Source organism: Neophocaena asiaeorientalis, unplaced genomic scaffold (assembly GCF_003031525.2).
Source record: "Neophocaena asiaeorientalis asiaeorientalis breed wild unplaced genomic scaffold, Neophocaena_asiaeorientalis_V1.1 scaffold78, whole genome shotgun sequence".
NCBI lineage: Eukaryota > Metazoa > Chordata > Mammalia > Artiodactyla > Phocoenidae > Neophocaena > Neophocaena asiaeorientalis.
In genome coordinates this window covers 7,663,546-7,672,291 of record NW_020175018.1, presented here as the reverse complement: position 1 = coordinate 7,672,291, position 8,746 = coordinate 7,663,546, and the positions used below count along the sequence as shown (strand labels likewise).

At 55.2% G+C, this 8,746-nt stretch overlaps 1 protein-coding gene across 2 annotated transcripts in view; it reads right to left on the bottom strand.

The window, feature by feature from the left end:
- DAB2IP (DAB2 interacting protein) overlaps positions 1-1,207 on the bottom strand; it is a 76,592-nt gene extending 75,385 nt beyond the window's left edge. For both annotated transcript variants that reach the window (XM_024762324.1, XM_024762325.1), the window contains exon 1: positions 1,036-1,207. The gene's annotated coding sequence lies outside the window, so the exon portion shown is untranslated. The remainder of the gene's footprint in view (positions 1-1,035) is intronic.
- Positions 1,208-8,746: the final 7,539 nt, after the last annotated feature.

The window sequence follows — 8,746 nt, the reverse complement described above, 5'->3', positions numbered from 1 at the left end:
GGCTCCTGGCACTCCTGTAGGAGGGGGAAGGTTAGTTCAAAAGACATCACAACCTTAATAAGAAAGGGCACGGCACGCTAATGGGAAGATTCTAGGCCTCAACCAGGGAATGGATCGCCTAGGCATGGGGTTCCCCCGAGTGCGACTTTGGGCCAGTCATGTTCCCCTCTTGGAGTTTCAGTTTCTACAACTGTGAAATGAGAAACAAAAAACCCTCTTACTATGAGGAATCAATAAGAACATAGCAGTGCCTAGGCAAGCTGCAGGCATACATCTGGGACACGGTCCTGCCCTCTGCAAAAGGAACAGACTTTGGGCAGTGGTTCTCACACTTTGCGGAAACATGATTACTCCACCAGAGTCTAATTCTGAAGGTCTAGGGTGGGGCCCAAGAATCTACATTTTATCAGGGGTCCTGCCTGGGGTGGGCTGGTCAGTCCTGCTCAGGGGCCAGGCCCTCAGCTTCCAAGACAAGAGTGGGGTTTTATCAGAGCCAATTCTGGGACTGAGTTTCCTGATGAAATCTGGGGAAGATGGAAAGGGGGAAAGAAGGGTAATAGGAGTAGAGGGGTGGGGCTGTGAGCAACCTATTAATCAATTTCCTCCCCAGCCCGAAACAGTAATTGCTGGGCGCACACATCCTTCACATGCTAACAGTCTGCAGCTGCAACAGGAAGCTTCCCCTGCGAATGTCAACAAGACAGCATGAACTTAACTTCCCCTTAGTCAGTGGGCACAGGGAGATGCTGCACTAACTCACTGCCCTCAGTATGAAAACCCCCCAGGACAATGTCGCATCAAGTTAGAGCCTGTGCTACCACGGCGGCATCTGTATTTCTACCCGAAGTGCTCTTTTACAACCAGGCCCTGCAAACAAGGGCTGGGAGAAAGAAAGGTCAGGGCTAGCCGAGGCAGGCGACGGTCCCGGAGCTAACTGGGCCCTGGCCAGAGCCAGCCGGGACCCCTCAGCTCCCCCATGGGGGCTGCCCACCAGAAAAGGGAAGCAGCAGATCACCGTGACAAGCAGTAACTCACCCCTCAGAGCGCCTGCTGCGGGGAAAAGTGCAAACTCAGCCTTCTATCTGGGCCAATTCCTGGCCCGCCAACGCCCCTGGAGAGACGGGGAGACAGACTTGTGGCTCTTCCGAGTTAGCAGTGCAGCAGGCCCAGGAGGCAGGTTCCTGCGCTCCAGCCTGGCCTGTGGCAGTCCAGGTACAAGTGGCAGCAGGAAGAGCGGCAGGAGGTGGGGCGACAAAGCCCTGCTCAGGTGCCTTTGGGAGAATGCGAAGACGTCCTGGAGGCTGCCCTCCGGCCCCTCCCCTCCTGGCAGTTAATCAGCAGGCAGACCCCCAGTGCCTCCCCAAAGCACAAAGTGCTGTGTTCGGGCCTCCCAGCAGCCCGCCCCAGGCCGCCGTCAGCCACAGCCTTCGAGGGGACAACCCCAGGGGTCAGGTGCACGCAGGCTTCCTGAGCGGATGCGAGTGGGGGTATCTGGGGAACGCCCTATTCTTGGCACACCCCCAGGATCAGGCTTGACCTCCAACCTTGGGGTGACTTCTTACCTTCCCCAGGAACGCACAGAGTATTCCCAGATAGGCTGCCAGGGACCCTGCAGGCGGGATCCCGTCTCCCTCTCCTTCCCCTGGGTCCTCACCGCACCACCCGCCTGGCTCAGAGGGGACCTCTGGTGCACAACTGGCGGCTTCCACAGGGACCTGGCTTCCAGTTGCCAAGCAAGGTTCTTACATGTGCACGCGCGGGGGGCGTGTGCTGTGGCCTGTAGGCAGGACCTGGGGGGCAGCCCAGGCTGTGCCCCCCAGTATGTGTGAGATGCTGTGTGCCCACCCACAGGCTCACACATGCCCACAGAGGACGGAGATTCCCTCTGGCCCAGGAGAGGACAGTAACACAGGCCACCTTCCTGGTGCCCCCAGCTGGGAGGGGCAACTTCCGCATCATTCCCATCACAGTCATCTCCTCTGGGCTTTCAGCCTGTCCTCTGAGGTGGGTGGGCAGGATCACAGGTGACTCTACACTGAGCACCGTGATCATGAGGGACAGCACGCCCCTGGTGGAGAGCTGGTCCTCTGAGAAGCTGCCTCAAACTCTGGAATTGGGAGGAGGGGTCCCATAGGCAGCAGCCCAAGGGCCGCTAGAGGGGAAGCAAAGGGGTTAGTTTCACTGTAGAGTGGCTGGTGACTGTCCTGTCCATAGCCCAGGCCTCAGGCATGTCGCCCCGGCTGCTCTGGGGCGTCAGAGGGTGGGGGTAGGCGTGGTACAGCCTCACGCCAATCCGGGCTTGCTCTCCGAGGCCGCTCGCATACCCCACCCCAGGCTGGGAATGCGGCCCAAGCCACTCCTCGAAGGCAGGCGCAGGCGGATGGACTGTCGGCCAGGAGACCCAGCATTAGCAAGGGGCGCTTTTCCACTCACCGGCACCAAGGCACCCAGGAGGGCAGGTGGGGGAGGAGCTAAGTGGGCCCTGCCACCTGGGAAGGAGTCACACGCCAGCCGTGGGAGCTGGGTGTTTTCCTTCCTGCCTTTTCGGTCTCCCTATGATCTCCAGCTCGCTTCTGTGGCCCTCTAAAATAGCCATTAATTAGAGCCTGGTAATTAACTTTCTGGTTCAAGTAATATTTTTCAAAGGAATTCCATTAAAGAGTCAATTTGCATATCCTCAGACATGGGACCTGGAAATAAGCAGGGTTACTCTGGGAGAATGCGAAAGGCCTCACCCACAGCACCCCTCAGGCCTGGTGCCCAGGCCTGCGCTCTGCAGGCACCTACAGGCACGAGGGGATTCAGAGGGTGGCTGTGCTGATGGCCCGGGGATGTGCTGAGCCCTGGGAGGCTCTCCCCAAGAAGGCAGGCGGTTTGTTCACAAAACTGGCCAGCTCGGTGGCCACACGCCCAGACAGCAACTACACACACGCACACAGATGCGCACGTGAGAGCGCAAACACAGAACACGCCACGCACACGGCAAAACAGGATGTATGTAAACACACATGCACATGCCGGTAGACACGTACACGTAAGAAAACAGACACAGTAAGAACGGTAGCCAGCACTCATTGAGCGCTTAGAATGAACCGTATGTCCATATTCGACCTACAAAAACAGCCACTTCATGTGGTCCAACCCTACATGAAGTGCCAGGCCCTGTTCCAAATGCTTTACATGCGATTATTCATCTCAGATGCACAACGACACTTAACACATAACGCGCACACACCTTCACGAGGGCAGGTGCGTACCCGTAAGACATACAAAACCACGCACTCGTGGACGTACACATGCCTACAGACACTTGTACAAAAAAAGGCTTCTCTAGCTTTTAAAACCCCAGGCTGGGGCTGATCACATTCTCACTAGCTAATTTCCACCGTTCCTAAAAATATTGCCCAGCTCAGATCTCTGGAAGATACACGAGGGAGCTGCAGATCTAAAAGGAGGGCGATAAAAATGAGAAAGCAAAAATAAATTGGTTCTTCTCCAAGTCTGGGTCATGTTCTGTGGCTTTCCCCTCCCTCTGGAGATGAGGCTCAGAATCACGTGCTCGTTAGTGGGGCTCCAGTCAGCCCTGCCCCAAAGGTGCCCATGGGGATCCAAGTACAATGCTGCAGCTGGGTCGGGACGTGGTCATGAGGCCTGGCTTCTGTAAGGGTCCCACCACCACGCCTTTGACTGTGTGCCTCAGTTTCCCTGAATCTAACAGTCCCTTCACCACCTACCTATTCTGCATGGTGAAAGACCTTTCAAGGTGCTGTGTAAATGCCAGGCCTCCTTATGATAATTATCGGATTAAGAATTAAATCTGATTCCCTTATGGAGAGAAGAGCAGGGGAGGGGGGAGTTGGGAAGCATTCCTTGCAGGTAATTAATGAATTCCCGGCCATACCGCTTGGAAGACGGAGACCCATTTAACAAAGATCCACCTACATGAGGCCTCTCAGAGCTGAGGAAGGCCAAACAGGGCAACTAAGACTCCTGCAAGGGACTTGTCAGAACGTTCAGAAGGCAAAGGACACGAACAGACAAGACTCAAAAGCAGCAGCACTACTGGCCCTTAAACTCAGGAAAACAGTGTTCAATCACTAACAAGCAAGAAATGCAAACAACAAAGAAATGCCATTTTTCTGCCTATACAAATGACGAAGGTTGTGTTAATGATGACACCCAATGTTTTTAAAGGTCTAAGGAAACAGGTGAGCACCCTCAAAAATCATTGGGGGAGTGTAAATTACTACAGGCTCTCGATGGGAGGCATTTTTATCAAAAACCTGAAACTGTTCATATTCTCCGACCTAGTAATTCTAAGACTTTACCTCATGAAATCAATCACAGATGTAGATAAACGATGCATACTCAAGGATTAAATACCAGCACCATTTTTAATAAAGAAAAACTAGACATAACCTAAATGCCTAAATTACTAAAAACAAGTAAGGCCTGAACATCAGATGGAACAGTGAACTTTACAAGTCAATTTTTAAAACACATATAGTAGAGGTTTGCTTTCCCAGGTGTGGACAAGACCAGGGTCATTCCACTTGGCTACTTCTTGTGTTCAAAGTAGTAATGATCCTCTGTGCAGCCCCTTTCACCTTACGAGGGACAGCAACATCGAGTATTATCTCTCGAACTCAAAATAACACCACATGATTGCGTGTTATCATTCCCACACTGCAGATGAGAAAACTGGGGCTTACCAAGATGAGGGGCCTGTTCGCCACCAATATTAACTACCACTTACTGAAAAGCCTAAAACACACCTGTCTAACCGCTCTCGCGTGTTATAACTTATTTAATAAAATTTTAGAAACATTTAAGAAACGTGTAAGACCCAGTGTGAGTTGCTAAGGAAAGAGTACTGAACAGGACAGACATTTTCTATTAAACACATGCTGAATATATTAATATCATTTCCAACGACACTATTATCATCAGACCCATTTTGCCAATGTGCAAACTGAGGCTCAGAAAGGTTAAGTGACTTGCCCCAGGAATGCCTGGCTTCAAATCCAAAGATCACATACTTCCCATTATTCGCAGAGACTAAGAGGCCCAATCATCTCAACATCACCCAAGGGAAGGCAGAGAAGGACCAGGCTCTCCCTGTCTACAGCAGGGGAGGGAGAGAGCGGAGAAAACCCAGGCCTGGGTGCCCAGCCCTGCCTGCACCTACTGTCAACAGAAACAGATTCTGTCTTCCATTTTTTCCTGTTCCTCATCAAGCTTCCTCTCCTCCCACCAAGGAATGCCTCACCCAAAGGGGGAGAATTGATTCCTGCCTACTCAGGGCCGGGTGAGGGTCCCTGAAAGCCCCCTCCCTCCACTTCCAAATTATCTCCCTCCCTAGTCTTACACTGCCTAGAATCCTACCATTAGTAACTTTCAGGTGTGGGAACTCCAGGCAACACACATACTCCCTGTAAGGGAAATCAATCTCTCACTCCACACATATCAGCCTTGGGTAACTGCACCTGGGTTGCCCGCCTGTGTGGAGGGCCAGAGTCACCCAGATACAGTGTCAGCGAGAAAAAAAAAATGAGGAAAGCACAGTATTGCCAGCTGACCCTCCTAGATACTCAGCAACATTAATAAATAAATGAGTGACTTGGAAATTATCTTCTGGGAAGGCAGAAGCACCACATCCGAGATCGCTCTTACCAACATTAATACCGTCTTGTAAATGAAGCAGGAACATTTCCAGTCTGCAAAACAAAAGTGCTTTTGCCAGCACACCTTTCACCTGGAAAGCCTCCGAGCGGCATTCATTTCTGTTATCCACGGGAAATGATTACCTGTCCTTGGTGCTTATTTCCAAAACCTCCAAAGGAGAAATGAGCGTTGAGGGGTCCAGTGATCTTGGAGACCGACTGGGAACCTCCCCCAGACTGTTTCCAGGGAAGTAAGTACAAAGGCTCAAACCTGTCCTGTGGCCCTCGGGGACCCCAGAGCCCAGTTGTGCCCACCAAGCCCTGTCTGGCTTGACCCCAGCCTCACAACCAGGCATCAGCCCTCTCCCCGCATCAGCTAACTTCAGCGTCTCCACACCTGGGGCAGACTCCTTTCCCAAGGAGCTGAAAGATCCCAGAACGGAGCTAACTGGATGAGAGAATCCAGAAGAGAGAATCCCGGCACACACACACAAAAATCTCCCAGATGAGAGAATCCCAGCGCAAAAAGAAAATAACGTCCCCAGCACAGAGAGCATGCAACAAAGCCACTTCAGCAGCCATAAAGCAGACAGATTCACCCAGAGTCAGAACCCAAGTGGCCGCCCCTGAGCTCCCTGTGCTCCTTCTCCCCATGAGGCGGCCACGGGGGCTCACATCTGCCACCCTAGAGGCCCCCAGCCCCCTTCCCGTGCCCATCTCCTCAGTGAGGCCGCTGTCTCTGCACTTGCCCCCTTCCCAGCGAGAGGCACGGCAGCCCAGCGGGGTCCCATGAGCCAAGCCAAAGGCAGCCGTTCTGTCTTCCCAGGCTTCAGCAGCACCACCACCCCACGGCAGAGCGGGGGGAGGCGCCTCTCCACTCACCCAGCGTTGACCGTGAGCTTGGGGGGTGGGGGTGGGGGTCGCCAGAGTTGGCTTGACTCACTCAACTCCAAACAGGGCGAATCCAGGGACTGTCCCAGAGAAACACCTGCCCAGCCATCCCACCAGCAGCCGCTAAATCTACTTGTAGGCAAAGCAGCACACCAGGAGACCCCAGTCCGAGCAAGGCCCGCTGCCGCTCCAAGGCTGGACAGGAGGGCTTCAAACCCAGTCTCTCTGCCTGTCCGTGGGAAGTCTGGGCTCCCTTCCTGGGCCAGAGAAGCCACCAAGCCAGATTTTGTTTATCGAAAATTAATAAGACAATTCCACACCACTGTCAGTGACGTTCTGCTCCAACCGCTACCATCTACCACCGCTTCTAGAAACAGACTTGTAGTCTTACTCCCTACCCCCCCCCCTCCGTGCCCCTCCGGCATGTGGCAAAGCTGACCTGAGGCCAAGCTGGGCAGGACCTGCTCCAGGTCATCTCAGCCAGGCCCTGACCTCCGGCCAGGGCTGCCAGCCGAGCGCTCGCCGGCATCTCCGTGCAGGCTTCCGGCTGGAGGGAGGTAAACACGGCATGCACGCTGTCTGCTCCCAGGAGGGCAGGCACACTCAGAGGCCGGACCGCCTGCCGTCTCTCCTGTTCCCCAGACACCCACACATGCACACAAAACTGGGTACGTACACGAGGCCCTGAATGCGGGTGCAGAGGGTCCTGACCCCCACCAAGGAAAGCGCAGAGAAGGGCATGTTCCTGGGGAAGAAAGCCAGAGGAAGGGGCTGGCGGAGGGAGGAAGGCAGCAAACCGGGTGGCCTGCCGCCCAGACAATAACAAAGATGGGAACCGAGATTTTCAAAGACGCAGTGGCTGCACCCAAGCGCTGAGCTCTGGCCTGGCTAAATCTTCCTGCCAGGGCACGCCTGGTCCCCTGGGGCACCACGGCCATCAGAAAAAGGCTGAGGGTCCTGCCTCGGGCTGGGCTTGGCAGCTGGGGCAGCAAACCAGCTGCAGGCAGTGGGGAGGATGCATTAGAGAGAGCAGCTCCGGGCTGATGAAAATTAAAGGTCTAGTAATTCTCCTGGAGAGTGGAAAGAGTACTCTTCGGGAAGATACTAGGGGTCAGTTAAACAGTCACTCAACCTTGGGCAGGAGTTGGGCTATAACTTGTACTCCTCTGCCTTCTGGAACCAAGGGGGAGGGGAGAGAGATTTTCATTCTACCTGTGCCTCCCTTACAGGGAGTGCCAACTCACCAATCATACACAGGGGCACAGCCCTATGAAGGAAGGCAGATGCCAGGGGCCTGAGATGCTGGGGCTGAATGCCGAAAAGGCTCCTTGCTGCCTGCCCGTTCTTTCTTTCACCCCCACTTAGCTGAGCAGGAACACGTTCTAACTGGCACCAGAATCCACCACCATGCTGTGCCCAAGCAGAAAGGTGCTGGGGCTGGCACGGCTCAAGGAGGGGGGGACCTGGGCCCCAAGAGGCTGTGTCCGCCGGGTGTCCCCGCAAGCAGACAGAAGGGCTTGCCCTTGCGAGGTGAAGCCTGCTCCTTGCCAGTGACTCCTGGCGGGCTAAACCACCTCCTCTCTCTCCTCCTCTGCCCCACAAGCCACCTCCCCTTGGAATTTCCACACCTGCTCCTGGCTTGCCCAGGAAAAGGAAACAGGGAATAGGAGACACCCCTGGGAGTGGAGAGGTGAGGGAGGGAAGCAGCTGCCCAGGGCTGGAAAGGATGAGGCCCTTATTCCTTGGCCTCAGGCACTGCCCGCTCTGCTCACCCCAGCCCCCAGCGGAGCACGCGCCCTACTTACAGCAGATGTGCCCCCTAAGCGGCCCAGCCCCCTGTTCCTCCCCTCCAGATGTTCACCCTTTTCGTCACCGCTGGGTTTCCGCAAAACCCAGCCGAAATGCCTTTTGTATCGGACACTCAAGGGCTCCAGAGGCAGGGGGATGGATCCTGGGGTGGAGGCGCCACTTCTGTCCCCAGCTCCGGGCACTACACCGCCCGGGAAACAATGCCCACCTCGGCGAGGCGAGGCAGGACTTCTCGGCGAGGGCACTTCCCTCCCGGCCTCGCCCCGAGGCTCGGGCACCCGGTCCTCACCCCTGGGGGAGTGAGAAGGGTCCTCCCGTCGCGCCCCGCCCCCGTCCGAGATGGCCCCACAAGTTGCCGGAGGGCGGCGTGGGGTGCCCTCGCG